Here is a 26,969-nt window from a genome sequence, read left to right on the forward strand (position 1 = left end):
TAATACACCCCAGTCACACTCGATTCCCATTCCACCCTGGTCCACCCTCCCACCCTAGCGCCCCCCCCAAAAAAAAATATAAAAGAAAGAACAAAACAAAACAAAAAACCACCGAGTCCGATTTGTGTAGCCCATATACTAACTGGAGCACGGTCAAACTCCCAGCGGTCCACACCATTGTTTTTACAGAACGTAACACAAATGACGGTCAGCTGGGCTTCACAGAACTGAAAGGCAAGAGGGAACCCGAACTCAGGGTGCCACACAGGCAGCAAGCGCAGGATTCAGACCCTCCCCTGCACAGGGAACGTGTGGAAGGAGTCAAAATTACCGGAAGCTGAATACTTGAAGGAGGGACCCCAGGAACAAGAAGCCTCTGAGTAGGGTGGGTCACTCTAAGGAAGAGGCACTAGCCACTGAAACTGACCAGATTAGACAAAGAAAACTGTGGCTATGAAGCCAATTTGCAAATGTTTTCAAGGGACACCCGCCCCTCCACCTCACACCCCTCCACCACCCACCCCTCCACCTCCCAGCCCTCCACCACCCACCCCTCCACCACCCACCCCTCCACCTCCCACCCCTCCACCACCCACCCCTCCACCTCCCAGCCCTCCACCACCCAGCCCTCCACCACCCACTCCTCCACCACCCACCCCTCCACCTCCCCACCCCTCCACCTCCCACCCTAGCTTCCATCCTGACTACCAGGACAAATGGTTCTTGAGGATGCTGGAAGGACTATGGCCCCTTTTCCTCCTTCAGCCTTCCTCTAGCACCCCCTGCTGGCAGAGCCTACCTGGGAGAAACTAAAGGCTGGTTTGAAGCTGGTAGGCAGTAGTTTAATAGTTGACAGGATCTGTCGCTTTGAAACGAGAAACAGGGTCTGAAGACACGGCTCAATGGGTAAAATGCTCACCGTGCAAGCATGAGAACTTGATGTCAGATCCCTGGACCTGTGTAAAAACCAGCAAGACTGGCCTCTAACTCACAGCGATCCTCTTAGGTCTGCATTATGTGTGACTGTTGGGATAAAGGCGTGTGCCCCCTCGCCTAGGAGCTGTACAAGTCTATAATCCTAGTTCTGGGGGAGGGAGGGAGGCAGAGGCAGGATGATCCCTGAGGCTTGCTCGCCAGCCAGCTAGCTGGACTAGTGGGCTCCAGGTTCAGTGAGGGCAATGCTGTGTCCAAAACTAAAGTAGAAAGCAATGGAGAAAGACACTTGTCACTTGATATTCATACCCATGTGGCTGTGCTCCTATATACATAGGAGCATGCACATGCATGTGCACACACACGCTCACACACACACACACATACACACACACCACAATGGAATTACTAGAAATGATACTGAATTTGTAAGCAGTAACATGTCATAAAATACTTTCTACAAATGCTATCCAGAGAACCTGAAGTCTCCTATATTTATTTTTTATCTGAATTACTATAGTTACCGATATGGCTGTAAGCCCAGTAACTAAATGCTGCCCCCCATGAGACCCAGGAAGTATCTCGTTATCACATTCCATTACACACCCCATAAACTTCACTCAAGCAACTGAGTGTCTGTTATCCACCACCCACCACTCCATGCCCTGGAGTCTTAGCTGTGTGATTTGAGAATGGCTAAGCTGGAAATTCCTCAGAGTAGGGCAGTTTGGAACATTTCACTCCAGAGAAACTTAAATAAAACACAGATGTTCCCTGGCCAGTGACTAGACCTCTGATCCTCCCAACACTATCCAAGTCTCCTGCTCCATATTGCTTCTTATCACGTATATCCACTGTTGTGCTGATCCTTAAAGCGGTTTGTGGGGAAAATGTGGAGAAATAATACATCTGCAGCAACAGTGACTGGAGAGAAGGCTCTGCAGCTTAGGGCACTTGTTGCTCTTGCAGAGGACCCACAATTGATTCCCAGTACCCATGTAGTGGCTCACAACCATCCATAAGTCCAGTTCCCCAGATCTGACACCCTCTTCTGACCTCTGAAATGGGTGCACATACATACATACAGGCAAAATGTTCATGCATATAAAATAGTATATACATATATGTACATATCAAAGTAAAGCAGACAAAGTTCTGAGAGATGAGTCTATCTGTATCTCCATATGAGGCTATGCCAATCAGCACTCATTCCCAAAGCCTCCCATTCAAGATTTTGAAAGCCCACCATACCAGGATTAACCCCTATTTGAACTAGCTTATCAGATTGGTTGGTTTTCCTTCATTAACAAATTCAACAACTACATCATACTGTCCCCAACCTGGGGAAGCAGATCACCTGTAGAACTCTGCTTACTGCACCCAACCAACTCAACCACTTCTTGTGATGAAGCACAGATAAAATCTGATTGCCTGCAGCTCCAAGGGCAAACTGAGGTTGAAGGGACTCTGGCCAATGTCCACCAAGAAAATATGAGATGCTGTGAATGATAGCCTGATACAAAGATCTATCAAGATGACATCCTTCACCATGAAATAGCAGGAAAATATATCTACTTATTAATATATGCTCATGCAGATTCATATATGTAGATTAATCTAAGCTAGAACTTTCCTTAAGTGCCATGGCTTCTGAGATGCACATAGAAGCCTGTAGGCCTTCCTTCAGGGGTTCACTTCCAGTCCCCAGACCTGCCATGCTGAGACTGCAGCTTTGGTCCAAATGCCTTGCTCAGCTTCACGGGCCCTTCAGGGAAACGCTCACTGTAGCAGAAGTTACGTTTTCTCTTGAGCTGGGGATCTTGCTGTTGCTCTCACTGCAAACTCACCAACACACAGGCGTGCACACTCAGGTGTGCACACACACACATACACACATGCACACACATGCACACACGCACACACGCATGCACACGCATGCACACACACACGCACACACACACAGGATGCAGAGCTAGAATTGCCCTTGCAGATTTCCACATACTGTGATTGGCATGTGCAAGAGGAAGAAGAGGGTCCCACTGCTCTCCTCCTCCCCACCCCTGTGCCCTCACCGTTCCCCTGTAAGCCTACGTGGCACTTCATAAACAGAAGAGATGGCTGTATAACAAGGAAGACCAGAGGCAAGAAGGGAAACCACATCAGACTCACGCCTCTGTTGATGGAAACGGAGTTCAGAGCACCCGATCCACACAGGGAAGATCTCATTAGGTAGTAAGGATACAAACTGGAATACGGCATCATCAGCATGGTGAATGACTTCATCACCCTCCATCCCTGGCTGCGGCCCACAGATCAGTGGGAACCAGAAAAGCTTCTTGGGAAGTTCACAGCCTTTCATCTCAGAAATTTCAAAAACCCTTTGTTAACACTCATTAGACCAACCCCTTCCCAGTCGGTGGGAAAGTCAACACTGGCAGTGAACTGCTCCCCTCTCCCAGCCCAGACTCACACAATAGTCTCTGTGCGGCAGGGTCTGGGGACATAATTGATTATTTTGCTGTTCTCAATTACTTCTTTTATCCAGCCCTTAAGGAGCTAGCTGGGCATGCCCTTCATGAGAACTCTTCTACGAGGCTGCCGGATGGCTTTGTCCCCAAGGGCTGCAGGATAATCACTAGGTGAGATGGTTCAGAGAGAGTGGGTGAGATTGGCACAGGGGCTCTGGCCTCCATCCTCACAGCTGAAGAAGTATCAGTCCCACCATCCTTCCAAGTCAAGAGCCTGAGCTTTCTGTGTCATCTCATTACGCCTCTCAAGTTCCCCCTGGGGCAGAAAGACTGAGTGTAGACCTTTGCCATATGATAACTATGTGACCTTGGAAAAGAGCACCATGAAGGCTCCATTTCCTCACCTCCAAATGATAGTAACAATCACAAAGCTGCTGTGTGAAACACCCATGTAGAACCTCAGAAAACACACAGAAAGTATCTAATAAATGTTAACAGATATTCACACTTCCCACAACCCAATGAAGCTTGAGGCCATGAAGACTCAGAGATAAAGTCATTTACCAGGGTCATGAGCTATGCAGAACCCAAGTTCCATGGAGCTGTGTCTACCCTGCATTACGTCACATACAAAAGAATGGGTGAGTAAGGATGTACGGGAGGGAGATCTGGCTGTGACATAGGTCACCATGATTGTCAGGGTTGATTCAGCTAGTCTGGCTACTGAGGTATGAGTCCTCTTCCTCCTTCAGTCACCAATATGTGGGCATCCGTCCCAAAGCAGCTCCCTGGCTGCTCTCGCCCAGAACACTGGTCCCGTTCTCAGCACCTGCATAGTGGCTCACAACTGTCTGTCACTTCAGTTCCAGGAACTCTAAAACACCCTCTTCTGGCCTTGAAGAGCACCAGGCATGCATGTGGTGCTCTTACATGCATGCAGGCAAATGCTCATATTCATGAAAATAAAAAATAAATCTTAAAAAGAATGGATGATAAGCCAGATGTGGTAACACACACCTGTAATCCCAGTGCTTGAAAGGTAGAGAAAAGGAGGATCAGGGTTTCAAGGCCGTTCTGTCTCAAAATAAATAAATAGGTAGATATTTTTAAAAAGTTATTGCACATAGCCTGGGGCTCGTGGCCACCATCTGAACCCAGCCAGGGCACAGGTGTCTCCACAGAGGAATGAACGGTGAGCAACACAGAGGCGAAGTCAACCCTCGTGTGTAACAGTGTCGGAGGAGCGGTAAGCAAAGAGAAGTGTCGCTCTGAAACACTGATTCACACTTTCGTTCAAGCGAGAAAACTGAGGTTCTGAGAGGTTAGGTGACCTGCATGGAGCTGCAGGGCTACTGAGTAGTAGAGCCAGGACTAAACTCCAAGCCTCCTGGGACCAGAGTCTCGACAAGATGCTGTTGCAGGTGTCACGGCAGTAGCTCATAGTCAACCCTCTGCTAACTCTCTTCTGGGTCCGAAGCTGCAGAGCACATTCTTGCCTCAACTGGAGGGAAAGGAAGCAGCTGACTTGGGATACCCCACCCCCATGCCAGCTCCCTGACAAGTGTTTCGTAGACACCCATCTCATCAGCTCATCTCTGGGAGGAAAGCTCGCTTAGCAGAGAAGGAAACAGGGTTTCGAAGCACAGCTCCCAGTGCAGCACGGGAGTGGGATGAGCTCAGGCCATTGTGGGAAGAAACACATTTAAAATACCATTTTATGGTCAGATTTGAAACTGTTCTCAAACTATCTCAAAGAAAATAAGTGGCATCTGCTGCCGGAAGTAGCATCCTGAACACTCAAGAGGAGTCAGGAGCTGCCAGAGCTAGGGACTTGAACCCCGTAAGTTCTAAGGAGGACTCTGGATTTTTATTTTCCTCACAGCATCCGGCATGTAGCACTAATACATAATGACAGTGCTTAATGCAGAGTCCTAATGTCAGAGTGCTTACTCAGTCAATTTAATTCCAAACATAAAGCTACTTTTCTTCTGATTGTAACTGCTAATTTGCTCCAAGATGATTTTCTGATGAATGCTTCATTTATTGCATGTATATTTGGTACTGTGTGCTCTAATTGGAGACATTAATGGGTCAACAAGCCATAGCTATTATAATTTCATCCTTTGGGTTTCAGAGTCTTTCCTTGTAAATTATATTTAGTACTTTTAAAAAAACAAATACACACACAAAAAGAAAGAAAAAAAACAGCATAACCATGTAGAAAAATAGAGTCTGGTGTGAGGGACTGTGGTGGTTTGAATGAGAAATGTCCCCATAAGCTAGTGTTTTTTAACACTTGGTCCCCATTTGGTGGTGTGTCTGGGGATTATGGAACCTTTGAGTTATGTAGCTTTGACAGAGGAAATATGTCACTGGAGGTGGGCCTAACAATAGACAACTTCATCCCACTTCCTGTTCTCTCTCTCTCTCTCTCTCTCTCTCTCTCTCTCTCTCTCTCTCTCTCTCTCTGTATGTGAATGAAAATGTGACCAGGCAGCATCCTGGCTCCTGCCACTATGCCCAACCCTGCCTGTTGTTATGCCCTCACTTCTATGATGGACTCTGCCCACCAGTTCCCAAATAACCAACACGGAGACTCAATATCAATTATAAATGCTCAGCCCATAGCTCAGGCTTGTTACTAGCTAACTCCCACATTTAAACTAACCCATATTTCTTATCTATGCTTTGCCATGTGGCTTGGTACCTTTTCTCAATACAGTATGCCCATCTTGCTTCTCTTTGTATCTGCTGGCAACTCTCCTGACTCCACTCTTCTTCCCATCATTCTCAGTTTGGCTTTCCTAACTAACTTTGTCCTCTTTAGCTATTGGTCAGTCAGCTTCTTTATTAAACCAATCACAGCAACATATATTCACTGAGTGTAAAGGAATATTCCACACCATCCCTCTAGAACCAGAAGCCAAAATAAACATTTTCATCCTTAAGTTTCTTTTGGTCACAGTATTTAATCACAGCAACAGAAAAGTGGCCAATACAGAGAGTGGCTTCTTTTAGTCAGGCACCAAAAGCAGTGGTGCACATTACAGAATGCTGCTGTGACTTGGGCAAAATACAGAATGCTGCTATGACTTGGGTTTGAAATCTAGATGACATGGTGATAATAGCAGATAGCTGCCATGTTTTCCAAGTCAAAAGTTAGAGCCTGTGGCTAAACTACAAAACACGTAAAAGTAGGCTAGTCATAAGTACTCTGGTACCCAAACAACAGCATCATACCATAAGCAGCCATTGTTGCTGATCTCAACCAGCTCTGTAGGTCTCTGAGGAGTCAAGTCAGATGGTGCTTAGCATCCAGACTAGAACATGCCTTCAACCATGTTAAAAGTCAGAGATGACTCAGCACCACTGCAGGGGGTTCACACTGAGGAAGAAAAAGAACCTGAGAGATGCAACTATAGAGAATTAAGTAGCATTGGCCAAACACAGACACATGTTTTCTGGTTTAACTTTTTGCCAACTTGTCACAAGGTAGAGTTATCTAAGAAGAGGGAACCACAACTGATAAAATGCCTCTGCATTTAGTGATTAATGTGAGAGGCTGAGCTCACTGTGGGTGGGGTCACCCCTGGGCAGGTGGTCCTGGGACGTATAAGAAAGTAGGCTAAGCAAGCCATTGGTGAGAAAGTCCATCAGCAGTGTTCTTTCATGGCCTCTACTTCAGTTCCTGCCTCCAGGTTCCTGCCTTTAGTTCCTGCCTCTGCTTCTCTCAATGCACTGTGACCTGGGACATAAGCCAAATAACCCTTTCTTCCTTAGGTTGATATTGGTCATGGTGTTTTATCACAGCAATAGCTAGCTAAGCCATAAATTGGTACCAGAAGTGGGGTATTGATGTGACAGAGCAGACCATGTGTTTGTGGGAGAATTATGGTGGCATTTGAACACTGGGCTAGAAAAGCCATTGAGTGCTCAGAACTCAGTGGAGTGTTCCTTAGGAGCTTGGAAAATAAGAACACTGAGAGCTGTCCAGACACAGAGGCCTGGCTTGTTTCAGAGGAAGACTCTAACAGAGCCATTTGAGTAATGTTTTGAATTAAAAATTTGTAGTTCTGCTGCTGCTGAAGAATTAGCAGTGATTAACTGCTGTGGGATGTTCTGTATGGCAAATGTGTTGCTGATTGGTCAATAAATAAAACACTGATTAACCATTGGCTAGGCAGGAAGTATAGGCGGGACAAGGAGGAGAATAAAGCTGGGAAGTGGAAGGCTGAGTCAGAGAGACACTGCCAGCCGCCACGATGACAAACAGCATGTGAAGATGCCGGTAAGCCATGAGCCATGTGGCAAGGTATAGATTAATGGAAATGGATTAATTTAAGCTGTAAGAACAGTTAGCAAGAAGCCTGCCACGGCCATACAGTTTGTAATCAATATAAGTCTCTGTGTTTACTTGGTCGGGTCTGACGGCTGTGGGACTGGCAGGTGATAGAGATTTGTCCTGACTGTGGGCCAGGCAGGAAAACTCTAGCTACAATTAACAAAAGACCAGAACCACCAATGTGAAACCTTTGATATGCTGGAAAAGTCAATGATTGTTAGCTAGAGTTAAGAAGTCAATGGAAACTATGACGAGATCAGCATCACTGAGAATCTTCTGGGAGTACTTACTCAGGATCAGCATACAGAAGCTGTGGTCTATAGGGACCCAAGACTGAACCTCATGCTGGCAGGTGAACGTTGTAATATGTAAGAGTTTCCCAGGTGGCGCTGGTTTTGAAGCCATAAAGGAATCAGTTGTAATGTGTAACTTCTTGTTGTTGTTTGATTTGTCTTTGTCAACTTGATACAAGCTAGAGTCATCTGAGAGGAGTGAACACCTATTGAGAAAATGCCTGTAGGAGACTGGCCTGTAAGCAAGCCTCTGGGGGAGTTTGTTAATTGGTGATTGGTGTGGGAGGACCCAACCCATTGTAGATGATGCTGCCCTTAGGCAGGTGGTCCTAGGTTGTAAAAGAAAGCAGACTGAGCAAGCCTGAACAAGCCAGGAAGCAGCACTTCTCCATGGTTTCTGCTTCAGTTCCTGCCTTGAGCTCCTGCTTCAGCTTTCCTCTGTGTATTATGACCTGGGATACAAGCCAAATAACCTTTTCCTCCCCAGGTTGCTTTTGGTCATGGAGTTTCATCTCCCCAATGGAAACCCTAAGACACATATAGAAGGGATTATATACCATAACAATGCAGGATTTATCCCCATATTGCAAGATTTGTTTAGCATGCAAGGAAGTGTGAACAAATCTCCACAGAGAAATGCATGCACAAGCATTAATGGCAGCATTATTCTCAATAGCCCAAAGGTAGAAATGTCATCTTCATATGATGAAACACTATTCTGAAACCAAAAGTAGTAAATGATCAACACATGCCACCATGTAGATGAAACTTAAAAATGCGCTGAGTGATTAAGTCACAGTATGCTGTGTGCATCTTTGTGACCACACACTCTATAAATCCACTTCTATGGAAAATCTGGAACTGACAAGCCCAGGACAGAAAACAGGTCCAAAGGCTAAGGTACGGAGGAGGTAAAACTGACTGATAATAATTATCTTCTCTTTGGGGAGTGAAGAAAGTAACCTAAAAGTATTCTAAAGATCACTGGAAGAGTGCCTGTCTAAAACATGCAAGACCCTGGGTTCTAACCCCAGAACCACAAAAAATAAAAAAATAAAAAATAGCAATGGAAGACTCAACATCACGAATACACTGAGGACCTCTAAGTTGTATCTTGAAAGGATGAATCTGTGCTCTGTGATTGAAACAGACATAACTTCTTTAAGTATTGGACATGAAGTGAGACCTGAGTTTAAATCCCTGCTCATTCCCCGCCAGGCAAGGCACTGCTCTGCTGGGCATCTCTCTAGACAGGGTCATGAAGTGTTTGGGAAGTGGAATAACAGCTCCCAGAGACTCACCTGGAGAAGGGGTGGGAACGATTGGAAACTGGTGTTTAGTGGATGTTTAATTGGGTGTACATAGTAAGAAAAAGTTCCAGAGATGCAAGGCACAATGATTGCACAGCAGGCGTGAATCTGCTTAATCCCACTCAGTTTCATACTTGAAATGTTTACAGTTGTATGTTTTATGCTGTATTTTAGTGAAATATTTAATTTAAAACATATCAAGTTAAAATTATGTTAATTATTTTATTCTGATCAGCCCTACCTCATGAAATAATATGGTCCAGTAAGTGCCAGAGAGGCCAACCAGGTACTGAAAGTTAGGTCTCCCCAGCTAGAGACAGCTTGGCAGTAAAGAGCACTTGTTGCTCTTGCAGAGGACCTGAGTTCGATTCCCAGCCCCCACACTGGGTGGCTTATAACCACATATTAATCCAGCTCCAGGGAATCCAAAACCTCTGTCCTCCCCACTGACATGAACATACGCACACTCACATACACACACATGTTGTGTGATATTTTGATCGTGTTCTGACAAATAAAGATTGCTTGGAGTCAGAGGGCAGAGCTAGCCAGTATCCAACCAAAATTAACTGCAGAGGTTTTGGAGGACTGTAGACAGATAAGATAGGAAGTAGTAAGGAGGGCGGAGAGGGATCTCAGCCCTTTTGGAGGACAGAACGGAGCAGGTAGGAGAGGACTGGTGACTTCTCTGCTTCTCTTATCTATCCTTCAGGTTCTTACCCTGATATCTGAATCCTGAATTTTTATTGATAAAGAATAATTAGAGTAACACTTCACACACACATATAAATAAAAGTAATAAACCTTGGGAGGGAGAGAGGAGAGAAGAGTAAAGTCTCTGACCTTTGAGTCAGAAGTTGGGAAATGAAGTGAGATTGGAGCTCACTGGGAAGAGACTGTTCAAGTCCCTCCCCACAGATCACAGTGGACATTGCTCTGTCTTCCATCCTGTGGCTAAAACTTTTTGAATCTACAATGACTTCTGCAACTTTCCCACTAGATTAAAATTCAGTAGCCTGGGTGGGAATGTAAATCAGTGGTAGGGACTGTGCCTTGCACCCATGAAGCCATGGGTTTGATCCTCAGCATCTGTAAACTGGGCACAGTAGCACACACTGTACTACTATGTGTTTTATCACACACTGTACTACTGTGTAATTCCAGAATTCAGGAGGTAGAGGAAGGAGGATCAGGAGTTCAAGGTCTTCCTTGGCCACATATTGAGTTTCAGGCCAGGCTGGACTCCATTAGACTGTCTCAAAGAATAACAATAAAAACTACTGTAATAAGAACAATAATAACAGCCACAGCGCTGTCCAGTCAAGTCCGCTGGCACCAAGCCCCTACCATATCCCCCATATCCCATCTAAAGAGATGCATGAAAAGACCACAAGGAGCTCCCACCCAAGGGGCAGGAGGGCAGGCAGAGCTCACTAGACCTTCTTTTGCCGTAATAAACAATAAGAGACTGAATAAAGACTGTAGAGGGCCAGAGATACTTAACTGGCCAGTGTAAAAATCCCTAAGACCAGTACCTGTGTAGCCTGTGACCATACCTCTCCCAAACTAGACTCCACTAGTGTCTCTGGGGTTCCCCAACTCTTAAAGCAGCAAAGCAAACCTCCTGGTACCTACTGTCCAATGGTGATCCAAATATCCACTGCTGGGCCAGCAAGACGGCTCAGAGGGTAAAGATGCTTGCCACCAAGCCTGATGACCAGCGTCCAATCGACCCACACAGTAGAACAGAAGGAGGGAACTGACTCCTGCAAGTTGTCCACACACACACACACACACACACACACACACACACACACACACACACACATGAAAAAGGGGGAGGGAGCAAAGAAAGGATGGATTTTGGGGATAATCTTTTTGTACACAGTGAAGATGTGTCTGTTTTACCTCATCTGCCTAAGGCACCTTCTGATTGGCTTAATAAAGAGCTGAACGGCCAATAGCTAGACAAGAGAGGATAGGCAGGACTTCCAGGGAAAGAGAGGAACTCAGGGGAAGAATCTGGGAGGCAAGGATTTTCCAGTGAGATGTGGAGGAAGTCAGATGTACAGTATGGAGAAGAAGTAATGAGCCACATGGTAGAATGTAGATGAATATAAATGGGTTAATTTAAGTTATAAAAACTAGTTAGGAACAAGCCTAAGCTAAGACCTAGCTTTTATACTTAATAAGAAGTCTCCGTGTTATTATTTGGGACAATCCAAAGAAAGTCCAGCAATGGAAGGAAGGGAGGGAGGGAGGGAGAAAGGAAGGAAGGAAAAAAGAAAGAAAGAAAGAAAGAGAGAGAGAGAGAGAGAGGGAGGGAGGGAGGGAGGGAGGGAGGAAGGAAGGAAGGAAGGAAGGAAGGAAGGAAGGAAGGAAGGAAGGAAGGAAGGAAATAATGTAAAAATAAAATCTCTAATGCCCCAACTCATTGGCCCCAAAGCTCTGACTCCCTGGTGGGTCTGAGGTTGCATTGTAGGGTGTGACTGTGCTGGAATGCAGTCTGCAAAGGTAAGACCTGAGTTCACACCTCAGCACTCACACTTCCCACCTGTGCCAGCAAAGATGCTATCCCACTGTTTAATGTGGTGGATAATCTCCTCTGCTTCCCAGGGTTGCAGACACTCAGAATGATGTAATGTTATCTGGCCCCTGCTGTGCGGCAGCTCTCAAGACACAGTGGCTTCCTGGGGTGGGGGTGGGGGTGGCGTAAAGGAAGCAAGGCCAGAGAGAAGACAGGCAGGTGCTGGTGCGTCTCCAGTTTGCCAGTCTTTCTACCTCAGTCTTGTCAGACATAACATGGAGTGTCACATGCTGCCTCCCAGCACGGGTGCAGGGTATTTTAATTACGGCTCAGTCTCCAGTGACCTTCAGAGCAACAGGCACTAGACAGTCCGGGGTAGAATGTAATTTGCATATTATTCGTTAGAGGAAAAGAATCAGACAGGAGCCTATTTCTTTGACGCCCCCCCTCCAGCAGCAGCTGTTCCTCTTCTTTGGTTCACGCTGAGATCTGTTCAACAATATCAGGATAACTGCCTGCACCCCCCCCCCCCCGCACCTGCTTCCAACACATTGCAAACAACTGTGTTGATTAAATACACTGTCAGAAGTTTAGCCATAAGGGATTTTGTGCTCATTCATAATGTTAGTATTCTGACCAACCTCTTGGAGACCCACCCAGCATCCCGACAACATCTTACATTGAAGTCCCCTTAAGAGGAAACTCCCCTCTCGCACCCCTCGCTCGCTCGCGACATCCTGTCTGCCGTGTGAGCAGCTTTCCACCGTACAACGCCGCTGTCCACCTCGCCTGCGTGACGTGTCTCACCCGCCTGGGGCATCTTGGTCCAAACCCTGCCAAGGCCTCCTGAGCGCCATTTCACTTAAACACATAACACACTAGTAACCCCATTTCAGTGAGTGTTCATTAGGGTTCCCCAGAGCTGCAGAATCGGCGAGATTATTCACTTGCAGGTTTATTAATTGGGAAGCCTGGCATCCACAGCCAGACCAGACAGAACACCAGGTGGGCCCGGGGAAGGACTGGAGGTCTGGGTCGGCAGAATATCCCTGAGGAGAATGCCAATTGGACGAGGCCAACATACACTGTGATAGACAATCTGTTTTACTCACTTCTACAGATTTAAATGTTAGTCTAATTTAAAAAAAAAAAAAAATGCCTGGGGCTGGAGATGGTTAAAAGCACTTACTGCTCTTGCCGAGGACCCAAATTCAGTTCCCTGCACTCACTTCACAACTAGCCGTAACTCTAGCTCCAAGGGATTTACTGTCTTCTTCCGGTCTCTTCAGACACACACACACACACACACACACACACACACACACACACACACACACACACACACGACATGCACACAATTTTTTAATAATATACACATACCTGTGCTATAATCTAGTCAAGTGGACTAAAACCAGCACTCACATGTGCACCTCAGATGTGTGGCCAGAACTTGGCCCTAAGGGTCCCCACTTTCCATGCAAGACCACCTCCAGGCCTCAGGCTGCTTGTCCCCCTCACACATTAACATGCATGTTTCACATTTTGGGAGTAGCTAGCACACCAGGAACTCAGCCCAGACATGTAGTAGGAGAACCTATTCCCACCAGGTCCCCAGTATTTCTCCCAGAGGAGGTATTGGAGCTGAGGAGTAGACCTGCTCCTCCAAACTGCACAGAGGCCCATAAAGCAGCCTTGGGGCCCCACCCTGCTCTCCTGGCTGTTGCATCCAGGTTTAACATGTCTCCAGAAGATGGTGGGGACCTCAGGCTTGAGGAGGAGAAACTTCTAAGAACAAGTCTGACAAGCATTGCAGCCCAGGAACCTGGGAACCCAGTACTCTGTCCCCTTCCGGTACCCAGTGAACACCTGTCCCCTCGAGTGTCAAGATGCTTCTCCAGACGGTCTTCCAAATGTGGCTTCACTTACTGCACTCTGCACATTATTCAATGCTTTCATTAAAGGAACCACTTCATTGAAAATGACTTTTTTGTTTGTTTGTTTTTGAGACAGGGTTTCTCTATGTAGCCCTGGCTGTCTTGGAACTCACAGAGATTCCCCTGCCTATGCCTCCCAAGTGCCGGGATTAAAAGCATACAACACTACCACCCAGCTAAATGACACTTTTCTAGTTTGAGTATTTACCCTTCTAATGGCTTGAAACTGTGTTGAGAATCTGAATATTAATTTGTTTGATCTTCACAAGGATCTCAGAGCCCAGGGCCCGTGCAATCACCTCCACAGCTCAGGTTATGTGCCAAGGATCCCATGCGCCATCCCTGGCTGCCCCACTGCCTGAGGAGGCGGTGGTAGTTTGCTGGGGAAATGGTACTGGGTGAACCTCGAGCCTCACACTGCTCAACAATCACTCCACCACTGAGCTACATCCAACCTTTTTTAAAAATTTTGTTTTGAGACTCTATAGCCTGGGCAAGCCTTGAACTTGTGATCTTCCTGCCTTAGTCTCATGTATCTGGAATCACCAAACCTGGCTCTCTCCCAGCCTCTCAGCTGCCTACGTCTTAGCTGTGAGCTGGCAACCCTGATGGTGTCTAACCCAGGGCCTTCCTTAGAGGTGTCTTTCTACCTTCACTAAGCCAAGTAATGTGCTCAGACCACTTCAGAGGCTCCCACCCACACTGGCCATGGTTGTCAAGGAGAGGGCTCACTGGCCCTGTGCGTGACTCCAAACTCCACCTCCCCACGTCGCCTGGCCCACAGGAACAGCTAAGCACTGAAGGTTGTGCCCACGGGCTTAGCAATACTTTGTGCAAGGCAACAGCTTGCATTCTCAGAACTTAAATAAGTACAGGACGTTTTATATTACGTGTAGCACCACAGAAGGAGGGGGAACACACTCAGAATTGAGCTCTGAATTCCAGGAAACATCTAACCAAGAGAGGGAACAAAGTAACCCCTTCCAAAATTGAAGTGGATAAAAGTACAGTTGGATCCCATGATGAGGTTCTGTATCTAAAGAATGAAGCAGTTTCTGAACACAGGCTCAAACCCCAGGAACAAGTCTGTTGATCATTCAATAGATAACTCCTGTTTTGGAGCACGATGCTGACCTGCCCCCCTCACGTGCCTGTCCACATCTATAAGTGTAGACACTAAAGCAGATGACCAGAAGGGTCCAGAATGAACACGACCGAGAGCCCTTCGAGGAGCTGCCCTCCCATCGCTGTGGGCGTCTTGGATTCTGCTCCCCAGTGGCTGCCAGCAGAGAAGGGAGGCCCTCCTGCTGCTCAGTCTCATCCCTCCCAGAAGAGGCAACAGCAGAGCTGGTCCGGCTGCTTTGCAAATGGCTTCGGCCCTCAGAGGAAGAGCTGTGAGAATGTGAGGCAGACCGGCTCTAGGCCTGCCACTCTGACATCTCCCACACCGTCTCTACTAATCTCTCACACCTTCATAAGGGTGTGTTGTCCTGGGGAGCAGAGTAGTGTGTAACCTTCTCAAGAAGTGGGTGGAAAGGATCATCCAGGCTGGGACACCCAAGGGAGAAGCAGGTGGCTGGACCACAGTCTGCAAGCAGGTGGGGGTGGACCACAGTCTGCATGGAGTATGCTTTACAGAAGGGCAGGGCATCTGAGTGGGAACCCCAAAGCAAATGCTGTCTCAGGAACAGGGGCCCCAAGGCCCAACAGTCTCCACACTGCCCCATAATAACCCTGTGGCGACACGCTCGCTGGCCCAGAGATGTCTGGGTTCCCTGTGATCTAGGAAAAGGAGGGCTTGGTCAATTAAAGAGGAAGACAATTTTTCTCCCTTCCCTTCACACCTGTTTGAAAGGGTTTGGATCAAGCAGGCTACTCACAGTATGAAAAACCGACTTTTCTAGATAGGTCATTGGGGAGGGGGGGGGGGTGGTCAAAGGCTGGTGACTGAGAGGTAAAATCACTTTTAGGGGGCCAAAGTTTAAAGACTGTGTGGCCAGCCTGGAGGCTGTAATATTCTCGTCTGCTGAAGGAGCTGAGACACAATTAAGTGACCTCAGTCAAAAGGGCAGTCTCCAGGCTGTTCAAAGGGAAACGCCATCCCTGGTAATGATGGCCTATGTTTATGCCCGCCTTTCATCTGCCTTCACACTGCTTTAACCAGTAATTAGACCGTCCAACCTCTGAGGTAGGTCAAAATTACTGCACCCATTTTACAGGTGAATAAAGGACTTCTGTGGGGGCAGGCACTGTTACTGAGGCCACACATACTTAAGAGCACAATAGCAAAGGGAGCAATCCCCACCCCCAAACCCCTACCCCCCTACCCCCACCCCCACCCCCGGCCCAGGTCAGGGCCAGGCCTCTGCTCTGTCTGCTCCTCCCTGAAGAAGCAGGCTGAAGGTTCCTGTGTGATGCCGCCTCTAAGGGCCCATGGAACTGAGCCTTTCTAGGGGAAGGAGGGGAGGAGAAGGAGGAGGAGAAGAAGGGAGCCGGAGAAAGAGGGGAAGAGGAACGGGGAAAGAAGAAAGCGGAGGGGAGAAAGAGATGGTAAATGAAAGATGGAAAGAGAAGGGAGAAAGGACGAGAAAGGAAAGGAGGGGGAGGGGAGGAGGAGAGGTAGGAGGGAGAGAAGGGGGAGAAGAGACAGAGGAGAGCAGAGAGGGAGGAGAGGAGGGAAGGAGGGAGAGGAATTAAGACTGCTGCTGTCTTCCTGTTCCCATGCCCTAAGGGCTAGCTCTGTCCTTCCCTGGGCTCACCCCACAAGCCTGGAGCCACCATGGACTCCCTTCCAACTTCCCTCACACCTCATATCCAAGTCATTCTTATCATTTCTATTCCCAGAATCCCTCCAGAATCTCACCATCCTCATCACCGCCCACTGCTGGTCCATCCTTTCTTCTAGGTGACCCCAAAGCCAACGGCGAAGAGGGAGGAACCGAGGAGGGGCGGTGGGGAAGAAGGGGTGCGAGGAGGGAGGAGGAGAGAGAGAGAGTTCACAAAGGTTCTTGTTTGGAAAGGAGCCCCACAAGCCAACCGGGACTCCCGGAAAGATTGGAAAATAGATAGACAGCAAGATGCTTCTGAGACTTAACGTGGCAGACACCATAGGCCAACAGGGAAGGAAGCCTAATTACAAGATGACTTTGGGGGCTCAGGTCAACCTCAATTTATTAAGCTCCTACTACAGGCTTCTTGTGGAAGGTTAATTTAAGATGTGTTATATTCGTTTATGCTGTGGAATATTTGTTTAACATGCAAAGACGTGTTGCATTTGTTTGATTAAATAAAATTAACCTGGGTTCAGGAGGCTGAGTCAGCAGCCAGTTGACAGGAAGTGGAAGGGAGAAACCATGTGTGTAGCTAGGGTTCTTAAGTGGGGACTGAGCAGAAGGATGCTGGTTTTCTGGGGAGACACGAGCTAGGAGAGGAGGTGATCTACTTTCTATTCAACCTCTCAGCGAGCAGAATTTCACCTCAACCTTTGAATCCTGAGTTCTATAGAACGAGAGAGATCAAGATAAAGTTCCCTTTACTAGCTGTGATCGAGCCGGTGCCTGAGGGACCAGAATTCCCGCCTGGCTATGGCCAGTGCAGCTGAACTGCTACTGGTAGCTGCAGTTACAACTTCCAATTAGGACAGCAGTCACTTAAGGGGCAGCTACTGAATTTAATGGAAAACACCACAGGCTGGACCTTGTGTGGTGCACAGAGAAAAACATGGAAGCTGTGTCCTAGAAGAGCTAAGATACATAACAAATATTAAGGCTTTATAATGCCAGTCACCACACAGTGGATCAGCTGTACATGAAACGTATGTACATATACAGCCAACAAATGAAACGTCCAGTTTCAGAAATTGGTTACATCTAATCAAGTTGTTGACCAAAGGGGCCCCATGGGAACACCCAAACAACCCAGGCCATTGCCAAGGCTGTTGGTTGCTCTCCACAAATTAATGGTAAGGCCCTATTGCTGGAGACAACATCTACATAACTCATTGAGCAGGGAGAAGTCTAGCTGGTGCCTAGATAAAACCTTCACCCCTAGTGTTCATAGTACTGGAAGGTACCAGAGGAGAAAAGTAAACACCAATCCACCAACCCTTCTTTCTACGATGGTGACCTGTCTGCAAGATATGCTTGCACAATGTTGGCACAGAAGTTGGGAAGTAACCAACCACTGTCTGATCAGATTTAAGAACTACTCCATGAGATGGAACCCATGCCCAAAGAACCTGAGAGCAGATAGGCCATGGACCTAAAGGAAAGCCAAATACTACCATTCTACTAAAGGAACACACCAACCAAATGCCTCCTAATGACATTCTACTAGACCCATAGATCTGTGCCTTGCTCAGCCATCATCAGAGAAGCTTCCTCCTGCAGCAGATGGGAACAAATAGAGAGCCATGCAGGACAATGTGCAGAGAGTGAGAGACCTTGGAACATTCAGCCCTAAATGAAATATCTCCGTCAAATCCCTCCTCTCGGGGCTCAGGGAACCCTGAAGAAGAAGAGGTGGAAAGATTGTAAGAGCCAGAGGGGATGGAGGACACCAAGGGAACCAGGCCTTCTAGCCACGACAGGACTTGTACACACGAGTCACAGACCGGCAGCATGCCCAGGGCCTGCACAGCCCTGTGCCAGATGGGCCCCAGCACTGAGAGGGCAGTGGACACGAGCCCTCATCTCTAACCCAGAAGCTGTCTCCAACTGAGAACCACTGGAACCACTGGAACCACTCCAGTGAGGTCTCGCTACATATGCAAGCCACGTTCAAGGGCAGGCCCCATGTCCAGCAGTCGATTGGCCAACACAAAACAAACTCAATGGTGTTTTTAGAAGTTTTTGTCTCATAATGCTTAGGCTGGGCTTATTTTCTTCTATTTAACCCTTACAGGTCTTTTGTTTTAATATAATGGTTTCCAGTTTTGCATTTTTATGGGGTTTCTGTGTGTGCAAATGAGTGTGCCTCCACACTTGTGTGTCTCTGTGTGTGCAAATGAGTGTGCCTCTGTATCTGTGTCTCTGTGTGTGCAAATGAGTGTGCCTCTGTATCTGTGTCTCTGTGTGTGCAAATGAGTGTGCCTCTGCACCTGTGTGTCTCTGTGTGTGCAAATGAGTGTGCCTCTGCACCTGTGTGTCTCTGTGTGTGCAAATGAGTGTGCCTCTGTATCTGTGTCTCTGTGTGTGCAAATGAGTGTGCCTCTGTATCTGTGTGTCTCTGTGTGTGCGAATGAGTGTGCCTCTGCACCTGTGTGTCTCTGTGTGTGCAAGTGAGTGTGCCTCTGTATCTGTGTGTCTCTGTGTGTGCAAATGAGTGTGCCTCCGCACCTGTGTGTTTCTTGTGTTTTTCTTTGACTCTTTTTCCGTTTGTTCTGTCCTAATCTGTTTTGTTTGTTTTTATTTTATTTGGTTTCTTTATAATTATTTTTCAGATGCCTGTTTGTTTTCTTTTTTCTTTTCTTCAAGGAAAAGAGTGAGCACAGCCTCCCACTACCACAAATTATGCAGTTGAATTTCCCAGATTTGGGGAAATCATAGGGGTCAGCACATCCGGAGTGCAATGGGTCAGCCTCGCCCTGGAAGAAACACCTTCATGATCATGGTATCTCCCCTGCCAGGTAAGTATGCCTGTTTGTGTTCTAATGAGAGTGAGGAAGGAAGAACATGAGTTCGGGTGGGTGGAGAGGTGGGAGGATCTGAGAAGAGTTGGGGGAGGGGAAACCACAATCAGACTATATTGTATGAAAAAATCTATTTTCAATTTTAAAAATATGTGTACATGTATGTATACATATATATTCTTCTGCCCGGTCCTCCTTTTCACCAAGACACACACAGCCCCTCATTGCTCTTCAGCAAATATAACCTCCTCTCGATAGCCTTGGAGCGCCACCTGGTGGCAATTTCAGGCAGTAAATTCTTTTTTTTTTTTAAAGATTTATTTATTTATTATGTATACAGTGTTCTGTTTTGCATGTATCCCTGCAGGCCAGAAGAGGGAGCCAGATCTCATTACAGATGGTTGTGAGCCACCATATGGGTGCTGGGAATTGAACTCAGGACCTCTGGAAGAACAGCCAGTGTTCTTAACCTCTGAGCCATCTCTCCAGCCCGACATTAAATTCTTATGGTGTCTGGGAGCTGCATTATCTGTACAGGAAGAAAACAGTAGTATTTCAGCAAATGTTGGCTGACAAATACATTGCCATGGACGTCATGACCGCAGACATATGCTCCCCAACCACCAATTCTATGGCAATGTCCCCTAAGGAGAGCAACTTACATGAAATAGATACAGAATTCAAAAGAACAATTATAAGCATGGTCAACGCGTTCAAAGCATGTAAAGAGGGAAAAAAGTAAAAGCTTGAGTGTACTTAAAGAGGACCGGGACAAGTGACTGAAGTCCAAGAAAGCACACGCAAACGTCTGAGGGAAATGACGAGGACAGCGCAGGATATGAAAGCTGACTCGAGCAGAGACACAGAAGAAACACTCAGGAAAACTCAAGCGGAAGCAAAGCCAAGGATGGAAAATCCAGGAAGCATGACCACACCTCGGAAGTCCACCAGCAGAACAGTCTTCTTTACACAGTCTTTAACTTGGCGTGACTCTGAGAATGCGTGTCCACTCGTCAGGGGGACTGCTCTGTGGTTTTGTTCTCGCTGCTCCTGACTCGTCGTCTGGTTTGGGAGCCCGGGTGATGCTGGCTTCTTAAGAAGTCTTTGGAAGCCTTCCTTCCTTCCCTTCGTGGGATCATTTGATTAGCGTTGGTGCTGATTTCTGAGACTGTGAGAAGAATTCTGTCTGAATCTGTCTGGACTTTCTTTCCTTGGAACAGATTATTGCTGCTTCAATCTCATCCCTAGTTCTTGATCTTTTTAAATTATTTATTTCATTTTGTTTTAATTTTTGGTTAGTTATATGTGTCTAGAAATTTGTCCACATTTTTTAGATTTTCCAGTTTAGTGGATTAAAGGTTTTTATAGTGGTCTGATAGAATATGGGTACTATTTAAATATTCCTATATTTATTGAGGCTTACTTTGAGTCCTAATGTGTGGTGTGTTTTAGAGATGATTCCATGAGCTGCTGGGAATAATGTATATTCTTAATATCTGGATGGAAAGTTCTAGAGACATGTTAGGTCCACTTGATACATAATACCATTTAAATGTCAACGTTTTTTATTCATTTTATGCAAATTACCTGTCTATTGGTGAGAGTGGAGTAGTGACATTTCCCACTGTCGATGCGTGTGGTTTCAGTTGTGGCTTTACATCTAGCAGTGTTTCTCTTGTAAAATCGGATATGCCTGAGCTTGATGTGTATATGTATAGAACTGTAATGTCCTCTTCATACTGGCCATGTCCCAGTGCTAGGACTTTAAAGGCAGATCGGTTCTTGAGACCATCAGGGGTCAAGAAGGAACAGAAGGAACAGAGTGGTGGAGAGTCGGTTGCCAAGTCTTCCAGTCCTGGATGGAGCTGGGACAGTGCGGCCATTGCCACAGCTCCACTGGATCAACACTGAGGGAACTGGAAGAGCCATCAGCAGATGAAGAACACAGGATATATGACTGGGTGGGACCCACCACATTAGAGAGGTTTATCAAAAATGAACTGATTATGAATGTAAACCATACCCTTGAATGCCTTCACAGCAGCATTCAACCAAAAGGCGGGCCAGCACAACTTTGACATAAAATTCCCCATCTCAGTGGGTCATGAGCCCTCAGAGGACTAACTGACTCAACATGCAGTGAGCGGGTAGACATGGGCAAGTGGCTCAGATGAGAAGCAGGGGACCCGTATCACTGTCCTACTGTACCATGTGGAAAATGAGGGGCAGTCAAATTAATCATCCTGCCCTAGTCCTCCTGAATAGTGGCATAACCTGGCTGGGCTGCATCCCATCTCCTGACATGGGTGTGATGCCTGCTCTTTGCTCTGTCCACCGTCTTCCGTCTTTCCCCTCCCAAGTTCTGAGCAGCACTGGAGTGAAGTTCAAGACTGCCAGACCCCATTACTGTAGCCCCCAAACCCAGGAGCATCGAGCTGTTCTTAGAAATTCATTACTTTTTTTTTTCCCACGAGACTGTTAAACAGACCCGCATCAGGAATCTGGGTCTCTAAATAATGCAAACTCCTGTGTGGTAATGGCCTCCTTTCTCTCTGAGCACAAGAACCTGGAGTCTTGGGATGCTCCCACTCCCACCACATTGCAGAGCAGCTGCAGCTTGCTAGAGAAACCCTAAAGCTGCCACCCTGCTCTGCTCTCTCCAAAAATGACCTCGGATGATAACCATGACAGCGCGAGGAGCGACAGCTTTGATGTCCGCAGCTCTGACTGAGGACACTCACATTTGGTTTGTCTGAGCCTATTTCCTTTTTTTTTTTTTTTTTTTTTTTTGGTTTTTCGAGACAGGGTTTCTCTGTGTAGTGTTGCGCCTTTCCTGGAACTCACTCGGTAGTCCAGGCTGGCCTCGAACTCACAGAGATCCGCCTGGCTCTGCCTCCCGAGTGCTGGGATTAAAGGCGTGTGCCACCACCGCCCGGCCTGAGCCTATTTCCTTAACAGTAAAGTCCTCTCCTGTGTGCTGAAAACATGGCTCAGCAGTAGAGCTCTCACCTAGCATGCTCAAGGCCCTGGGTTCAATCCCCCAGCACTGAAAGTCCCTTTTCATCACATAGTTGTGATAATTAGAGGAGATGATTTACATAAAGCTGCTGCGTTAGAATTGGAACACAGCTCCCATGCCCACCAGCCATCAGGTTTCCCTCTGAAACCATCAACTGCCTCAAAACCCCTTGTGTTAGCTGCTACCTAGCCACGGGACAAGGAATGGGAATAGAGCTGCCCTCAGAAGTCTTGCTTTCCGAGTGTGGCCTGAATGCCCCAGTTTGGTACTACAGAGCACGGGTCCTGTTGTCAGTGCCTTGCTCCTCGACAAACATAGATACCCACGCTGATGCAGCTGGCTTCCCTGAGGGATACAAGAGGGATAATGGGACCTAAAATCACCATCAAAAGTAGATGACATGGCTATGTTCACACTAAGTTTCCAGGACCAGCAGCAGCCAGAATCACTTCCCTGGGGAGTATTTCCTTTTCTCTGCAGTGAAATGTAATCAGAAATTCAGTAAAGAAAGTTATATTAGAACCCTGACTAACCCTTCTGACTCTGGCAGCAGAACATGAATTTCACAGTATCTATTACTCATCAACCCATCCATCCACCCATCCATCCATCATCCATCAACAACCTATCCACTATCCATCCATCCACCCACCCATCCATCCATCCATCCTCATCCATCAACAACCCATCCACCACCCATCCATCCATCCACCCACCCATCCATCCATCCATCCATCCATCCATCCATCCATCATCCATCAACAAACCATCCACCATCCATCCATTCACCCATCCATCCATCCATCCATCCATCCATCCATCCATCCATCATCCATCAACAACCCAACCACCACCCATCCATTCAGTTAGTCTTCACTGAATCCCTAACATCTGATGGAGAAGCAATATTTATCTCCTTAAGGACACAGTTTAGTCTTACGAGTAGCTTACTTGACTGTCACTGCCTAACCACACTGTGGGCTTTTCAAAGAGAGATGGTCCCAGGCAAGGTTCAGAGACCAGCAAAGAGAATGCAAAGGACTGAATGACATCACTGCCATAGGCTGCTTCCCTCTGACTGTCACAGAGTGGGGCTTCTCTTTGGGTTCTGCAGAGAAGGGGTTGTAGAAAGACTGGAACTGATTGCTTCAAACAAAGAAGCCCTGATCACTCAGCAGGCTTCAGATCTCCTTGGCCCAGCTCAGACCCTGGATTAGTCTGGCAGGAGGCCATTTACCTAAGCATGGCCTGGCATGCATCCACCAACATGGCAGCTGCCCACTTCCCTTTCATCCCAGAGGCCCAGGGGCCATTAAGGCTGGCTGGAGCCTCTCATATTAATGAAAGATGCTCTCAGTGTCGTACTGGAACTGAACTCAGGCCCTCTGTAAGAACTGCCCAGTGTGGGTACTGGAACTGAACTCAGGCCCTCTGTAAGAGCTGCCCAGTGTGAGTACTGGAACTGAACTCAGGCCCTCTGTAAGAACTGCCCAGTGTGGGTACTGGAACTGAACTCAGGCCCTCTGTAAGAGCTGCCCAGTGTGAGTACTGGAACTGAACTCAGGCCCTCTGTAATTGCTGCCCAGTGTGGGTGCTGGAACTGAACTCAGGCCCTCTGTAATTGCTGCCCAGTGTGGGTGCTGGGAACTGAACTCAGGCCCTCTGTAACTGCTGTGCTATCTCTCCAGGCTGGAGACGACTTACAGATATTTGACATCTTGCTTTGTGACTTTATACCTAAAAAGGTAAAATGTGAGTATTTATACAAAGCTAGCAAGTAGTGTTGCATGTACTTTTCCTAGGAAGACATGACCAAGCGTCTACTTGTCCCAGACTAACAGGCCCAAGTAGCTCTTCTGCCACAGTCTGACTTGCCCAATGAGCTTATTTGGCTTGTTTACAGCACATGGATGAGGGGTTACTTATAGAAGGATGGAGGATGCCAAAGCAGCCACATCACCGAAAAGTCTCATTTCAGCATGAATGTATTAGTCAGGTTCTCTAGAGCAACAGGCCTTAAAGAATGAATCTCAGTCTCTTGATAGATGGATAGATAGATAGATGGATGGACGGAGAGACAGACAGACAGATAGACAGATAGATAGATAGATAGATAGATAGATAGATAGATAGATAGATAGATAGATGGATAGATAGATGTGGGATGTATTATATATAAATCTGGAGTCCTGAGGAAGCAGGCTCTAACACCAGTGAAGAAATGGACTTGCTAGTGAGGTGAGGAAGCAGACCGGCAAAGAGCCAAGCTTCCTTCTTCCATGTCCTTATACAGGCTTCCAGCAGAAGGTGTGGCCCAAATTAAAGGTAGGTTTTCCCAGCTCAAATGACCTGGATTAAAGGTGTAGCTTCCACCTTAAAGATCCAGATTAGAAGTGGGTCTTCCCACCTGAAATTAAGCAAAAATCCCTCACGGGTGTGCCGTCATTTTTTAGTTTTAGTTAATTCTAGATGTATCAAGTTGACAACCAAGAATGGCCATCACAATGAATGATGAGATCCCCATAGGGGCATAGATGGAGCCCCCATTCTGTGAACTTTCTCTACATTATATACTGTAGACACCACCTGTCACCATGAGAATCGCCTGCAGCTGCCAGGGAGGTTCCGGAGCGGGATCTCAAACAAGGGTCAAATAACCTTCCCCACCCCCTTTTTCTTAAGAAATGTCAACAGACTCCATCTTGAGGGTTGTGGGTAGTCACAGTTGCTTGGATGAAAAAAAAAAAGTGGGCCATCATGATAGTGGTGTCTCCTCGTGGAGTTGACTTAGTGCTGTGTTGTCACAGGTAGGTAACCTTGGGTAGCACTGATACTACACTGTTAGTGATTGACTCACATTTCATGACAGCCTTGGGGACTGATAACACTCAATTCAAAGACTGAGTAGCCCAAGTTTACAAAGGTGGAGACATTTGCTCAGTTCACAAAGCTGTTTCTGACTCAGGACTGCTCCAAACACAGCCCAGTGTGGACACTCCTTAGGTACCTGCAGGCTACTCAAGAATCAAGGCTTGCATACATCAGCCACGCCTTCTGACTACAGACTGAAAACAGTTTTTAGTTTAGGCCCTTGGGACCATCAGAGCTCAAAGGAGAAATGTACTAAACCTCATGGTTCTTCCTCTTAATAAGGTTGGCCTCCATGAGGACCCAGGGTGACATGGACACCACAAACCAGCTCATCTTGGAGACTCTATGTGGTGGTTTGAATAGGAATGGCCCCCACAGACTCATGTGTTCGAATGATTGACCCATAGGGAGTTGCACTATTAGGAGATGTGGCCTTGTTGGAGGGAGTGTCACTTGGGGTGGGCTCTGAGGTTTCAAATGCTCAAGTCAGGCCCAGTATCTCTCTCTTCCTGTTGCCTGCTGATCCAGATGTAGAACTCTCAGCTCCTTCTCCAGCACTATGTCTGCCTGTGTGCTGCCATGCTTCTCTCCATGATGATAATGGACTAAACCTCTGAAACTGTAAGCAAGTCCCAATTAAATGTTTTCCTTTATAAGAGTCGCCATGGTCGCCGGGTGGTGGTGGCGCACGCCTTTAATCCCAGCACTCGGAAGGCAGAGCCAGGCGGATCTCTGTGAGTTCGAGACCAGCCTGGTCTATAGAACGACATCCAGAATAGGCACCAAAACTACACAGAGAAACCCTGTCTCAAAAAAACAAAAAAAAAAAACAAAAAAAAAAAAAAAAAAAAAAAGCCGGGCGGTGGTGGCGCACGCCTTTAATCCCAGCACTCGGGAGGCAGAGGCCGGCGGATCTCTGTGAGTTCGAGGCCAGCCTGGGCTACCAAGTGAGTTCCAGGAAAGGCACAAAGCTACACAGAGAAACCCTGTCTCGAAAAAAACCAAAAAAAAAAAAAAAAAAAAAAGAATTGCCATGGTCATGGTGTCTCTTCACAGCAACAAAACATTGACTAAGATACTCTTACAGCCTCAGATGGCACACAGAAGCCTAGATTAAAGGAACCAGGCCTAACAAAATTTCATATAGGTATTCTCCATTGTAGCATTGAACACATTAGCCTCCTAATTCAGTCACCCATCTGTCACCATAGTTACATCATACACTAAGAAACAAGTGGCAGGGTATGGTGGTTACTTTAACCTCAGCACTCACGAGGCAGAGGCAGGCAGATTTCCTCAGGCCAGCCTGGTCTACACAGTGAGTTTCAGGACAGCCTGGTCTGCACAGTGAGTTCCAGGACAGCCTGGTCTACACAGTGAATTCCAGGACAGCAAGACTACATAATGAGACCCAATCTCAAAAAGAAAGAAAGAGAGAGAGAGAGAGAGAGAGAGAGAGAGAGAGAGAGAGAGAGAGAGAGAGAAAGAAAGAAAGAAAGAAAGAAAGAAAGAAAGAAAGAAAGAAAGAAAGAAAGAAAGAAAGAAAAGAGGAAGGAAATATATTAAGAGAAACAGAGAAACAAAAGAAGCATCTACATCCACACGATATCCAGATATAAGGTCACACAAGTTCAAATGTTTTT

General features: G+C 46.9%; 1 protein-coding gene and 1 non-coding gene across 5 annotated transcripts in view; both read right to left on the reverse strand.

Annotated features, from left to right (window-relative positions):
• Positions 1 to 26,969, reverse strand: part of LOC128119304 (uncharacterized) — a 52,535-nt gene that overhangs the window by 19,436 nt on the left and 6,130 nt on the right. Inside the window, exon 2 of one of the 4 annotated variants that reach the window (XR_008221508.1) lies at positions 144 to 227. The exons of the other annotated variants lie outside the window; for them this stretch is intronic. The gene's annotated coding sequence lies outside the window, so the exon portion shown is untranslated. The remainder of the gene's footprint in view (positions 1 to 143; positions 228 to 26,969) is intronic. 4 annotated transcript variants of the gene reach the window in all.
• On the reverse strand, positions 19,278 to 19,441 carry LOC128105919 (U1 spliceosomal RNA). The gene has a single exon (XR_008216533.1). It is a non-coding gene; the product is annotated as a U1 spliceosomal RNA (small nuclear RNA).

Source organism: Peromyscus californicus, unplaced genomic scaffold, assembly GCF_007827085.1.
Source record: "Peromyscus californicus insignis strain IS unplaced genomic scaffold, ASM782708v3 Scaffold_11__1_contigs__length_118956290, whole genome shotgun sequence".
Classification (NCBI taxonomy): Eukaryota; Metazoa; Chordata; class Mammalia; order Rodentia; family Cricetidae; genus Peromyscus; species Peromyscus californicus.